The sequence below is a fragment of the Thunnus maccoyii genome, chromosome 24, assembly GCF_910596095.1.
Source record: "Thunnus maccoyii chromosome 24, fThuMac1.1, whole genome shotgun sequence".
Lineage (NCBI taxonomy): Eukaryota > Metazoa > Chordata > Actinopteri > Scombriformes > Scombridae > Thunnus > Thunnus maccoyii.
In genome coordinates, this window is record NC_056556.1 from 16,804,472 (window position 1) to 16,819,757 (window position 15,286).

The window sequence follows — 15,286 nt, forward strand, 5'->3', positions numbered from 1 at the left end:
TCATGGTCCAGTGTGCAGTTTACATGAAGCAGGAGACATCTTGTGTCCAGTAGTTAAACTTATGAAATGAATAATATTTGCATATTCATCAATTCTGGATTTTCACTGAGGGAGAACATGTAGATGTTGTATTTGTATCAATATTATTGAACTTTTTGTTAGTAAAAAAGCAGAATATTTCGCAGGCCTATGTCTAAAAACATGTCTGGAAAGATCTTTAGATTCTAATGTATTTATTGAAAAAAACAGAAGCTGGAAAATTGTATACAAATAAAGTTACATATTAAAATGTGAACTTGGTCTGAAATAGTATTACACTGTTTAAGATGCTGAAATCAAATACATTATGAGTTAATGGCCTGTCACAAGATGGGATCATTTGTGTTCTGGGTTTATCATTTATGCAAAAGGACTGCCATCTGCTGGTACTGAATGTCTAAAACAAGTAGAGCTCATATGAATTCATATCTTGCACATCACTGAAACTGCACTGTAATCTTTATTCTCCTGTTTAATGTTTTATTCCATTTTAGGATATTTTTATCTTCTATTTTATTTTACTTTTTAAAAATCCTATCCATTTATTTTTATACCGCTTTGTGTTTCTTTTACATCATGTCTTAATGCCTTCTTCTGCCTTAAAGTGTAAAACACTTTGAACCTAGAAATCCCTTGAATAACCTCCTGACTGTGCAAATATTAAGAGATGGAAAGTATGTGAAAGACTAATATGAAAATGTACCAAATACTGAAAGAGGCAAATGTGAAGACATTTGAATTGTTGTGCTAATATTAGATACAAAGTGCTTTTTTATTAGTTTCATTTTGTAAGGTGTTTTTATGAACCCTTGATGTATTATCTTACCTGCACAAAATAGCAAAATAGCTTTGTTCTATTTTTGCTTTTATCATTATGATTCATCACTTTTTTATACCCATGTCTCTATGATTTATCACTGTGCAAATCAACTAAGACTGAAAGACAAGAGCTGCGAAAATGACTGCAGTTATTCCCTTACATGACATTCAGGATGTAACAGTTTCACTGAGATTAGAGGAGAGTCTAGTTGATGTGACAGTCATACGATGGGTTAATGTTGAATATAATGTTGAATTATGTACTGTACTCTGGATAAGTGGGGGTTGTAATATGATGAATATGGGTGTTTTATTGATAAAGTCAGACCGGCTGAAAGGAAAGTTGGCCATTCTTTCCTTATAGAGTTTCTCCAGAAGTGTAGACAGCATGAATATTTAAACGCAATTCCACTTCAACATCCGCTTTATGGCACATAACGTAGATTTACTTTTATGTACCATAAAGCAAATGTTGCACACATGCACAACTTCGGAAGCCAATAGAAAATTAGACAAACAGGAAGAGTAAAATGAAAACTTCTCATGTCTATCAAGCTGTTTAAATATTGAACCGTCTCCTGCAGTTCAGACAGAGGAACTCTGAGCTCTACGCTTTTCTCATTAAGGAGAATCCCGAGGAAACCCAAACAGTGCCACATGACCAGCCAGAGAACGGATTGCCTTTCACCTCTGTCTCCAACCCATACTCTGCTCCATTTGCCTGAAAGTGACTCCTGCCACCTCAGATCAACGGAAAGAGCTCGTCCATGTGAGAGTTTGATTGGCAGGTACGCTCCGGGTCTCTTTAAATCGAGCCCGGTCTGGAAACAGAGATGTTACAAAGCGCGGCACAGTAAGCATTCTTCTTGGAATCTTTAACCTCTGGCCACTTAGACATAACCCAGGGGTATTAGTGTCAGTAAACCTATAGCCCATATAAGGTTATCCTGGATGGGGATACAGAGTCAAGTGAGCTGGTCCTATAGCACAGAGCATGGACAGTTTGTTCACTTTCCATGTGATATGAGCTGTAATGTTAGAGGAGGCTGCTCAAGTCCTTACATGTCTTTCTAACTGCATAAAACAAGAGTTTTCACTTTTAAGGCAATGTTAAATCACCACATGATGCAACATGTCTGCCTGTCCCATTAGCCATCTATCCATGTAGTACTATACATACAAAAAACACCTTCAGTCAAGTTACACAGCATCTACAAATCTACTTCTCTTATGTATTGCTGCTTTACTTCTGTTACCTCTATCACAGTTTTCTTTTTAGAGCTTATTTTATATGGTCAACAAATCAAATGGATGGATACTACTTACAAGTATTATGTGTATCAAAAGCCTGATATATTTTATTCCTCTGTGCCGCAGAGCTCCATTGTTGCCAAAAAACTATTAAACACACCCATGCCTAAACCCTCTTACAGGGGGGAAAAAACCCAATTCCCCAAACCCACTCCAATTGTCGTCCACTATATTTCTTCTACTTCAATTGTTACTTTCTTTTCTCCTCTTCTCTCTTTTCTTTCCAACATGTCTACTTGTTCTAAAATCACACACACACAAACCCTCTCTTATACAAAGGTAACCCATAGTCCTCATCAACTCTCACCACACCATCACACCAACATATTCACCTTCATAACTCGAGCTCAAGCCCTGCTGTCTGTTGTCATTTATACTTTGCAGTATCTTAGTTAAGTTTGAATTTTTCTCAATGTTTATATGTTCTGTTGTATCCACCTCTGTTTATTTACTGCTGCAGTTATGTTACTCTATGTGTGAGGAAGCTTAGCCAGATCGTCAAGGAAGGTGATAGGAGGCAGACTCAGAGACGAATGACTAAAAAAAAAGATTTATGGAGACCAACATAACCAAAAAAAAAAAACCCAAGTAATAACAAAGTAAAGTAAAACAAAATTAAATGAAAACGAACCAACGAACTTATCTTAACTGGCTCAACTCATGAAACCTTAAACTGAAATTCTCACGTGCACACAGACATCCTCTGCTCTCCCCTCAAACCAACAACTCTCACAAGCAAAAAAAAAAAAAAATTACAGACAAACTACAAACTATAGTCACCAGCTGTTTTAGGAAATTATTCAGTCTTTTTTAAAAAATGAAACTATGTATTTTTGACCTTTTTAAAAAACAAATAAACCTTTGGACAAACTTCTTATGAATATAGAATATTACCAGTCTTACCTTTAACTTGAGTTTATACTTAATATGCGAATACTTCCTGCTCGAAAATGATGAGCAAATGACAAGTGACGTTGCAGCCCCTCCATGTGTCTTTGGGTGTTCCCCAGGGCTCTATACTTGGTCCCACTCTCCTTTGTATTTATTAATGATATTCCTTATGTTATTAATAATTCTCATATTCATTTATATGCTGATGATACAATCTTGTATGCCACTGGTCCAACTTCTGATGCAGTGATAAAATCACTTCAGGATAGTTTTCTTGAAATACAGCAGGTTTTAACTAACCTCATTAAACGCTGCCAAGACTAAAGTTATGTGGTTTGGTCAGAAGGGTACTGTGTCTCATTCCACCTTGAACATTACCACTAGAGATGGAACCATCCTAGAACAGGTTACCGTTCATAAATCCCTAGGAATCTGGCTACATAGCACATTGTCCTTCTCTCACCATGTCACCATGTTGAAGTCTAAAACTTTCTATATAGAAATCGTTCCTCCTTTACATCTGCTGCCAAACACACGATTGTTAAAATGACCATACTTCCCGTGTTTGATTATGGGGATACAATTTATAGATTGGTTTGCCAAACAACACTTCAAAAGCTTGACACAACTTATTCTGCTATTCGACTTGCTATGAATACTCCATTCAAAACACATCACTGCCTTCTGTATTCTCTGGTTAAATGGCCCTCTTTGTATACTCGTCATAATACCAGTTTACGCTTTTTAATAAAACTCCTCTTGGATACTCACCATCCTTTTTAAGTCAGTTATTTATCTCAGTCACTGCTTTTAAGGGCTTACTTATGGATATTTGTAAGGCCATCACTATAAATAAGAAACTGTTCTTAATGGCTTGCCTGGTAAAATAAAGGTAAAATAAAATAAAAATGAAAAGCAGATACTTGGCATTAATAGCTTAACAAATACAGTCTGTGTCTATAAACTTACACTATAAGTGGAGGTTGATGGACTGTAACAGGCATTGATACCTGTAAAGCTCCCCAGTGTGACAAATGTGTTTTTCTGAGCTCAGCTGCTTTTGAGGGGAGAAAAAAAAGCTGCACAGTGTCTCTTAAGAGGCTCTTGGGAATCGAGCTTGAAGGGTTGGAGATAGAGTGAACTAACAGGGCACTTAGCTGCTATCTGTGGCTAAACAGGGCTACTCCAGGATCTTATTCTCAGCAGAATGCTGTGCTAGGATGTCTGCAGGGAGCTCAGACCACTGCTCATCCTCTAAGTCGTTTAGATCTCTCCAGACATGACAAGGACTCTCATCTCGTATGGGTCCTGGTCAGGGTCTACAGTGCAGACGCACACACTAGACACATGTGATTCAAGCTGAGTAATGGAGAAAAGGAAGCAGACAGAGGGAGATAGACTGGCAGATGGGCGGGTATATTACTCTCTGTTGAAGTTCACTCCTCCAGTTTCGTTCTGCTCCTGCTCTTACTTTAGTCGTTATATAGTTAATGACAGCAAGTGATACTCGTCTACACTGGCAGCAAGCCCAGGCCAACACCAGGTTTAATTTGACGAGGTGCAGTGAATGATTGATCGAGACACGAGTCATATCATGAAATCAAGCTCAACCCAAGCAGTGACCTTACAGCCAAGGTCAACTGACACCTGTGATTGTGTATTTGTGCCGCCTGCCCTCTCAGACAACGTGAAAGTCATGGCTCCTCTTTCAGACGGGTCGCATAATGGCTTATTGTGTTCCCCCTTGAGAACAAGACTTGTAAATGATTGCAATTAATCAAATTAGGCCAGTGAGGAGCAGGGTCGGATGTGTTTGACTGCTTTTAGAGCTTCTTCATGGTGCTGTTTGGTGTCTGGCAAAAACTGTCTGATGAGCTTTTCAGGTAAAGTTTAGGAGGCATTCAGGGGAAAAATCTAATTCCTCCTGACTGACATGATTGTTCTGTTTTATGCTACTTTCAGTTGTGGAATGTAACTAAGTACATTTACTCAAGAACTGAAACTTACTTAAAGCAGTGGTTCCATATTTCAGGAAATACAGTATTTGCTTTCTTGCCAAGAGTTAAATGAAAAGATTGATACCACTATTACAGAAATGTGTGGTATCGATCTTCTCATCTAACTCTCAGAAAGAAAGGGGATGAGTGCATTTCACAAAATGTCAAATTATTGCCTTTAGTACATTTTTGGGATACTCCTACTGTACTTGTACTGTATATTTCCAGTTCATGCAACTTTATCTTACTTTATATTTACTTTACAAATTAAGATTTTATATATAAAACATGAGCTTATAAAATGTGAAGCATTGCTTTACTGTATATTAAACTGCCCAATAGCATATAAAGCAAATTCTCTTCACCTCAGCCAGTTACCACAGTAAACAGCTATAATATATAAGAATATGACATTAACAGGGGTCATTCTGCTGCATAACAAGTACTTTTACTTTTGATTCTTTAGGTACATTTGACTGATAATACTTGTGTACTTGTATTTCAGTAAGGTTTTGAGGACTTTTTCTTGTAATGGAGTATTTCTACATGGTGGCATTGCTACTTTTAAATACTTCTAAATATGTCTTCCACCACTGGTTGCCACTGTTTGTTTAAGATCCCACCAGGGTACAAACCACTCTATTGGCCAGACTCTAATCTGTGAGAGTTTCACCGATCAAGTTTCAACAATGCTTTGCAGCAGCTGGCCCTACCTCTGGCCTCCCAGTGGAGTCCCTGTGCATAGAAATGAATTGATTTCTAATTTCTAATACAGTTGCACCAGACATAATGTGTAGTAGGTGTGTTTAAATATTATGGCCAACAGAGGGCGATATAAACCTAGCTTTTCTCCATAAAATGAGCTCTCGGAAATAATAAGAGCAACTCTTTTCTTTTATGACACTGAGCTAAAGCTATTAAATTTATCATTTCCATTTACCTGTAACAATTACAACGCTTCCCTTCCAGCTGAATTATATTAAATCCTCTAACAGAGCCCTAGGTTTCACTGTGAGACACCACTGGCTTCTGCATCATATATACACTTGCAACCAGATCATAAAATATTTAGAGTGGGGATAACACCATACAGTATATCACCTATAGCACCATCTGGAGAGTCCTATGAATTCTAATGATGTTAGCTCACATTGCTGCAAAATCATGACCACAATACTATTAGGAAAGCATGACATTTAAAACTAGAACTAAAATTATCCAGGTGATACTCGAGGTGACATCCCTCTTTACCTCTACATAACTTTGTTACATCTAATGAGGCCAGCTGCTTTCAGAGGTGCCCTATAAGAGAAACTGAATCCTGCTGCCGCTGTAGAAGTCATTGTCTAAGTTTATGGGACGCTTCTATAGTTTCCTTTGCCCTCGATAGCTAGTGGCTGAAGCACAGGCTCCTGTTACAGTGAGGCCATGTGAGGTGCACTGATGGCGTCACACCATCAGCTGCTTACAGCTCCAATTAATTGTGTTTAATTACATCTTTATGACTTAAGTAAACTAAGACTCGGTGTGAATGTCTTTGGTTACAGATTACTGGTTGTTTTTCATTCTTGTTTAACTGAAAGTTCACAGTGTTTACTGTGAAATTTTGCAGAGGAAGTGGAGTGTCTTTTTGGCATAAAACGTAATTGGTTAAATTAATTAGAAAACAACTAAATGAACCAGATGTCTCCACGGACTGTAAAGTGAGCTGCATAATTGGATATCAAGTGGTGGATGCATTTAGAAGCTCTCAGAATTTGCTGACCAACAGCCGATCATAGCATGCAGCACACATAAGATCTGACTGTCTTTATGCAACAAAACAATCTTCTTCATGTTAAAGAAATAGTTTGACATTTTGGGAAATACACTTATTAACTTTCTTGTCAAAAGTTAGATATAAAGATTGATACCGTTATCTGTCTTAAAACAATAGTCAGATGCCTACATGTACATTGGAACAGGTTTTGCTTGCTGTAATCATTCCTCCTGTTCATACTGATCATTAGAAGATCCCCTTCAAATGTGCTTTCAATGTAAGTGATGGGGGACAAAATCCACAGTCCACTTTTTGTGCAAAAATCTATTAAAAAATTTATAAAGCTAATATGAGGCTTGAGCCGTCTAAATTAGTCAAATCAAGTGGATATTTTCCAAAGTTAGTCTTTTTAGAACATTTCCTCTTTGTGTTAACCTGGACAGTGTTTCCCTGTTGAGCAGCAGTTGAAGGATTGTAACAAAAGGGCTGTTACCTTGGCAGATATTCACTTGCTTTGACTAATTTTGACAGCTGAAGCCTCATATTATTTTTAGATAAACTTTTAAACACATTTATGCACAAAATGAGGACTGTGGATTTTGGCCCCCGTCAATTACATTGAAAGCACATCAAGAATTTTAATGACCAGTATGAATATGATGAGTGGCGAAAAGTCTTGGATCTTTGGGGACTGAGAAACAGAAACAGTTTAACAGTACCAACGCAGTAATTAGCTTCCCCTGTATGTAGCAAGCCTGACCTTCATGCAGGAGACCAGATATTGCCTCCGGCCACACGCATACAATTAACATCGTAAACACAATCTTTCCCCAACCTTAACCAAGTTTTTTCATTGCCATATAACCATCATATATTTTATTTGCCATAACCTTGATTTTTCCCTAACCTTAACCATACCATAGTTGTCATGTGCAGATATGTCAGAACGAAAGACTTAGAAAAACGTCGACAATGGATATAAACCAGGGTTTTGCAGAATTGTCTGATATCACCATTCTTGTCCGGTGATTGGGTTATAACCACAGCAGTATGACTGATATTCATGATAATGACAAGAGGCACTTTTTCAGAATTAAAATATATGTTGTTGTAATGAGAACTGTTATACTGATACTGTACCTCTATAAAGTCTCCTTTTTGATTGTCCCTATACAAGGATGTCTGGAACATGTAGGCATGCTTGTTTAGAGGCACTTGAGCTCTGTGGACACTTGTAGTTTGATGCCAGGTCATTCAGCTGAAGGACACTCTGTGTCCACTCTTCCGCCTCATGCTTTTGGATACATTAAGCATTGAACTCAATCACTGATTACATAAGAGACATGGAGAAGCAATAGTATAAATATCCCAGTGGATCAAAGCTGCATTCTATATTTAGCCCTTTATATTGTCAATTAGCTAGCTGGTAGCTTTACTTTCCTAGAAAATAATTCTCAGTCAGTTATCTGTCACTCGATACAGCATGTCAATAAGCTAAATGTAGGAGCTTTTTGCAGTCATCTCTCAATGTCATTAGCCATAAATCAATGGAGGAGATTGATCAGTGGGCAACTTCACCTTGTATGACATCGTTTAAATTGATTGTCCTGTCAAGTTATTAGACAGGGTCGATGATTTGTGAGTGTAGTAATGTGCAAATGGTAGATTGGGCTTTGGGTTATTCAAATATTTTTCAGAGCCAGGAAAATGTTACTAGATTTAGCAGCTCCTCAGGCACCACAGGTGACTTGATTTCTCAGGAGCAACCGGATACAAATATAGCTGTTTTATTTGGACTGTGGGGAGCAATGTGTTGGCTCCCGAAGCTTGTGGCGGTAAATTGGTACAGCTGATGCCAGCGCACATACACTTGCAGTACTGTCGTGCCTAATGTAAAGTGATGTGGTGATCACAGTGCTTTTAATACACAGTCTAGCCCCTGTCTGTCCTCTGAGAGCTGGGTGCTGTAGCAAATATATTCATGTGTAAATGAATAAAATCACCTGGCAACTTCTCGCAACTCTTTGATCAGCCAAGAGCCAGAGCCTTTGAAACTTGGCAGCAGTGGTCTGGAGGCATAAAGAACCACAGTTTTTGGAGCACAGCTAGCAAACTTGAATAGTGATTAAAGGACAGAGGTTAATGTAAATATCAATCTAAGTCCTGGGTACATTTTTTCAGCTGCACTCTTGGCATGTCTATATAGGGCTGGCAATGATGGTCAGTTGGTCCACCTCTTGGTTCCAGACTGAAATATCTCAACAACTATTGGATGGATTGCCATAAAATTTTGTGCAGATATTCATGGTCCCCAGAGGCTGAAGCACACTAACTTTCAGAGTAATCCCCTGACTGTTCCTCTAGTGTCACCCGCAGGTCAACATTTTCACATAGCCAATGAAATATCTCAACAGCTACTGGATGGATTAGCTCAAAATTCGGTACAGACATTCACGGTTTCCAGAGGTTTAATTGTAATAACTTTGATGTTCCCTTAAAGGACATATTCACAATTTTTCAAGTCTGTCTTAAAGCAACGGTCAGGAGCTGCTGCTATTATTATTTCTAATATTTTTATTGTTTTTATTTTTATTATTGTTGTGGCTGTGCTTCTCTGTGTACCTCCCTCTTCACTCTCAACCCAACCAATCAAGGCAGATGGCTGCCCACATAGAGCCCGGTAATGCTCGAAGTTTCTTCCTGTTAAAAAGAGTTTTTCTTTGCCACTGTTGCCGAGTGCTTGCTCATGGGAAATGTTGGGTCTATGTAAATTAAAGAGTACTGTCTAGACCTGCTCTATGTGAAAAGGTCCCTGAAATAACTGTTGTGATTTGGTTTTATAGAAATACATTGAACTTGACTTGACTTGACCATTATGAGCATGTTAGCATACTGACATTAGCATTTAGCCCAAAGCACTGCCTCATAGAGCCATGAGTGTGGCTCTTGTACATTCATTTGTGATCTTGGAAGGGCAGCTGTCTAGCTAACTAGATTACATACAGTTATTATTTGGCAGTATGGTGGATTGTACTTGGAAGAATGCTAATTAAATGACTTATGGCTGCAGGTAGTAGCTTCATAATATCAGCTAGTACCTCTTTTTTCCTTTTCCTCTGAGGTTTAACTGATCCAGGGAGATTATTCCTAATGTGTCTAATGTGCATACTATATATACATGTATATGTGTGTGTGTTTGTGTGTAAAGGGGTTTTTATCTGCATGTAAAACAATATCCATGTTGGTGTCTTCTTGTGCATATATCCTTATTGCCATCCACATGCAGTATCTGTCAGGGACCTACAGCACAGGTTTTAATCCTGAAATCTTCCTCTCTGTCTACAGTTTGGACAGATGCAGATATCCAATTCTTCCCGGGAGAATCCAATCCTTGCCGACTAATGCCTTGCCAGTGGAGGTGGCATGATGGGGAATTCCACAGAGGAGTATCATGGCTGCCCCTATAACTCCACTTAAACAAGCCATTGATAAAGGCTTATTATATCTGACTGTGGCTGCCACACAAAACGTCAACTCCCCGACCTGGCTGACTCCTCCTGCCTGACTCAGAGAAACATGTAGTGACAGATGACGATAGCATTTGTCTTTCAGAGGAAAAATCTTGCTGTTGTGTGCTGAAAAAGGCTGAGGTGAAGAAGTTGGCACGTGTGACTGATTTGTGTGTGCATTGTAGGGAGTTGGAGGTGACAGAATCTAGAGATGATCCATCCAGTGATAGGGATAGGACAAGTTGCCACGGCAACCCTGGCTCCTGATCCCCCAGACCGGCTGGAGCTGGCACAGAATGAGAGCAGGCGAGCAGGAGAGAGACAGACTGGAGGAGAGGGGGGCGAGATTGCTTCGGTCGGCTGGAGTAATGCCAGAGGTTTTGACAACAGTACGGTAATGAACAGGAGGGATGGAGCCATCGGAAAGCAAGTCGGTCTCCAGAGGGAAAGCCTCTTAATAGTTAGGCCACCTGAAACCATCAACCCTTCATGAACTGACAACACGGGACTCACACACATACACACACACATTTACTGCACAGAAAATACAAAGTCCCAGCAGAAGAACATACTGTACACTTACAAACATAAAAACACAGACATACTGTATTGTTACACCAGACGTGAGCAATCTTGTATACACGTGAGTCACACACAGAGATGTACACGCATACACAGCAATACATACAGTATACACTCATCAACCACAGGTCATGAGTCAGCGATGTGATGAGACACGTGTGATGGTAGGTGGGTTCAAGCAGTTATCTATGAACTCACATATTGCAACAATGTTTGGGCTGCTGTATATTCCACTGCAATTGGGAGATTACATTTCACCTTTTCTCTTTTTTGTTTCTTTATTGACAGCTGTAATTTTAGTGTTCATCATTTTATTTATTTTCTTTTTTTGTTGAGATGCCATTATAAATCCATTTGTGTATTTACTTTTAAATCTCACCAGCAAAAGTGCTTTTTAAAATCCATTAATGTATTATGTTTTTGTGTTTTGTTACCTATGAAAATAACTCTAACCTCTCATGCAAACCTTAGAGAAACATTTTTCATTTATTCCAACACAAAATAAGGGGTCTAAGATAAGTACTGGGGGTCACCAGATGATTTGGATAAGAAGGAAAGAAAAGATATTAATTACACAAAATTATTCTTATTTCCTCTGTTTTTACTCTCAAAATGTCACATTTTGGGGCCTCTAAAAATTCTTAAGTGAGTAAGTCTACGTCCATTTTAAGAGGTCACAAGCCAGGTTGGGTCTCACCACTGGTGTAGGTGTCTTTAATCAATAATTTGAAAGACTTGTATGGTATGTTGACCTAAATCAATTGCTTGCCTTAAGAGTAATTATGAGTATTTATATTGGGAAAAGGACTGAACACAGCAAAACCATAGGATGTAAGTTTTCCTTGTACACTATACTTCTGAATATGCACTGTAACTCTAATAACTATAAATATTAGAGAGCTACATTTGGAACAACTTCTGTACTCTAGAAATCATCAGGAAAAGATGAGAGATTACCAGGATAGAAAGTAATTCAATCGGTAAACAAAGTTTATAAATATCTCAGTCCCTGTGTGCTCTGCCAACACTAATCGCAATGCATCATAATGTTGGTCTATTCGTGACTCAGTGTAGTATGTATGCTTAGTACGGAGAATATACAACAATATGATCTTCATTCTGATCTCTGTAGATTGTTGTTTATCCCCCAACTGTCTCTAGTCACATAATGTTAACAGATAATTTTCTGAAAAAAAAAGTTTCCATTGTGAGTTTATGGAAGAGAATGGAGAACATTGCATATCACTTCACATTTATGACTATATTCTTGGGCTACATTTAAAATTTTAATGTTACCAAAAGTAGTTCTGCTGCCAAGTGAGTGATATTTAAAACTTACTATCAATATCATTCCTTAGATTTAAATGCCAACTCACTATTGTTACCAGAAGAGGATGATTCTTGTGACTTGTTTGTGATTCTGTGGCTGGGGAACATCCAGCTGCTCTTGTCATCCTCTGTAATGGCAATCACTGCTTTATTTAATTACACACATAGGTGTATGATGAGTGCAAATCTCGGGTGTGAACACATGTTTACAAAAGCTGTGTGTGAGGAGATGATGGAGCAAAGAGTTCTGTAACACTGCACCTTGCCACCACAGCTTTAATTTCACAAGTGACAAAGAATTTCATTCTCTCTCTCTGCAGGAGTCATTGTAAGGCAAAATGGTGCTAAATGCAGAAAAAGGACTGAGTGCTGTGATCATGGTGGTAGCCTGAGCCCCATCTAGGATCCACATTAGAGACTTTTTAGATTTTTTATTAATCCAGAAAGGGTTTGTTGGGAATTTTGTATGTTTTTTGTAAACTTTGCCACACATATAGTGACAAGCATTCATATATGGGAGCTAAGCAGTTAGCAACCAGAGAAATGTGGAGTTAAAGGCACCACAGCTGTAATCTATGAAGGTGATGGATGCTATAACAGATCAATTTTTATACTCTATAAAATCAGCCACATATGTTCACCAATGTTTACCATTTACACATTGTTTTATTGTTTTAGCATTCTAATATAAATAGCAGTAAACACAAAGTGCAGCTGCGGCTGATGGGGATGTCATTAGTTTTTAGGGTATTTTGAAGCACAAATTTAAAAATATTTGACCTGATTATGGCGCTAGATGAAAAGTCAGAGGATCATTAAAATATGTTGCATTTTATGGCACTCCATCCAATAGTTGTTGAGACTTTTCACCCCCAACCGCATCACCAATCTTGACCTCATGGTGGTGTTAGAGAAAAGGTCAGAGGATTACCACAGTCATTATCATCTGGGAACAACGAATGTCTGCACAAAATTTGGTGCCAGTCCATCTAGTAGATGTTGAGACATTTCACTCGATACATGGAAACTTTCATCTACTGATGGTGCTTGAGGAAAAGTCAGGAGATCACCAAAGTCAGTAGGGGACCATGAATGTCTTTAGAAAATTTCATAGATGCTAGCATGGCTAAAAACCCAAAGCCTAACCCTGTAATAACTAAGGCTGGATTACCAACTGGTCAAAGTCAATGTGTATTAGTTGCTTTTTTGTAATTTAATTACTTGCCAATATAAATTTGTACCACTAAAGTACAATATCAACTGGGTCCTTCATTATTATTTAATCTTGTAGCCCATACTTCTACTGGGACTCTGTCAAAATGTAGTTCTAACACCTTAATTATTGTAGTCTATACTGTGCTCACATTGTGCACATGGTATACTCACATGGTAAATAAAGTTGCATTTCATCAAATTGTCACTGACACAGAAAATAGTGGTCAGATAGTATTCCAGGATAGGAGTGCTTTTGGTTTCTGTCCAAAATATAATGAAGTTAACTTCTGTTGTGTGCTGTGTGCACTGTACTTGTTGGGAATTCAATGGGGGCAAACATTTTTGCCCTAGGGGCCCCCAAACAGGTTAATCCAGCCATGGTCATAACTGCAAGAAGAAGTGGGAACAGGCCAAAATGAATGTACAAAAATGGCCTCCCTGCAGTTCACTAAAACTCAAACATGGACTCTTAAGGACGAGTACATACACACAAAAACAGACATACACACACACTACACTGAGTCAGAGTCACTCCACTATGGCACCTCAAGTGGACTTGCAAAGAGACAGGGACATGTGCAGGGTGATACATCTCTGGGATGACACCTCTCTTTGGCGATGAGCTGTGCAGTCACAGGCGTTTAGCTGTGATGGCGACACTGACAGAAGACAAAGCCACGGGTTTACGCAGAGCCGCCGGCGGTATCTTGGAGTGACACGTGGGTTATCGTTGACACGCCAACACTGCGTCCCCGGCGCGTATTTCCCATGAACCACTGAGCGGAACTGCACAGCTCCCAAAAGATAGTGAGACAACAGATGAGGAAAGGTGAGACATTTATCTATGGAAGGGGCCAGCGGTGGAAAAAGTCTGGGACAAAAGGTGGATGGGTGACTGCAGTGAAAATAATAAGACCTCAGATAACTTTCTTGTCATTCTTCTTCATCTGTTTTTACTTCCTACCTCATTTTCTGCCACTTCTCTATCCTGCCTGATGTTGTCCATTCATTCAGCAGTGATCTTTTTGACGGTCAGCCTTGTTCCATTGTCGTTTCCTGGCTCCCAGCCACAGCAGAGATCAAGGGCCAACAAAAACAAGAACAGGCAGAAATAAACTGGGAGAGAATAGAGAGACAGAGAGGGTCATTCCTGGGTGTAGGCAGCCATTTGCCCTGGAGTGATCCGTGGATTAGGGGCCAAGGCCTGGTTGCTCCATCTAAATTGCTCCACATACTGAACAGATTAAGCTAAAAATGAATGGACCAACCGAGCTGATAGAGTCAGGCTTATGGGGGGATATTCTCCTTTTAAAAACACTCCCAGCAGCAGTGGCAGCAGCAAGGAAGCTAAAGGCCGATGCCAGTTGGGAGATTATCATAGAGGGGAATTTATTTTCTCCTGGAGGAATACACTGATAGTACTGGCTTGGGTATACCGTCATTGATGCTGATTTAGCATCATCATTATTGCCGTCAAGATAAATAACCATTGTCAAGTATTACTCCACTGTCATCATGATTATGCTTATCATCGTTACCACGTTAATCATCACTGCCAGTTTAATTTCATGACCACCACTATCAGCAGCATCATCACCTTCATCTTTTTAGCCATGCTGACAACATGGCAATGTCGGTCTGTCGGTCCAACACATTTCGGTCCACTGAAATATCTCAACAGCTAGAGAATGAAATGCTACAAAATTTTGTGCAGCCATCTGTGGTCCCCAGAGGATCAATCCTACTAACTCAAAATGCCACAAAATCTTGGTGATCCCTGACTTTCCATCTGGTGTTTCTAGACTGTTAACTGTTAGTTGATTCTCAGGGAAATG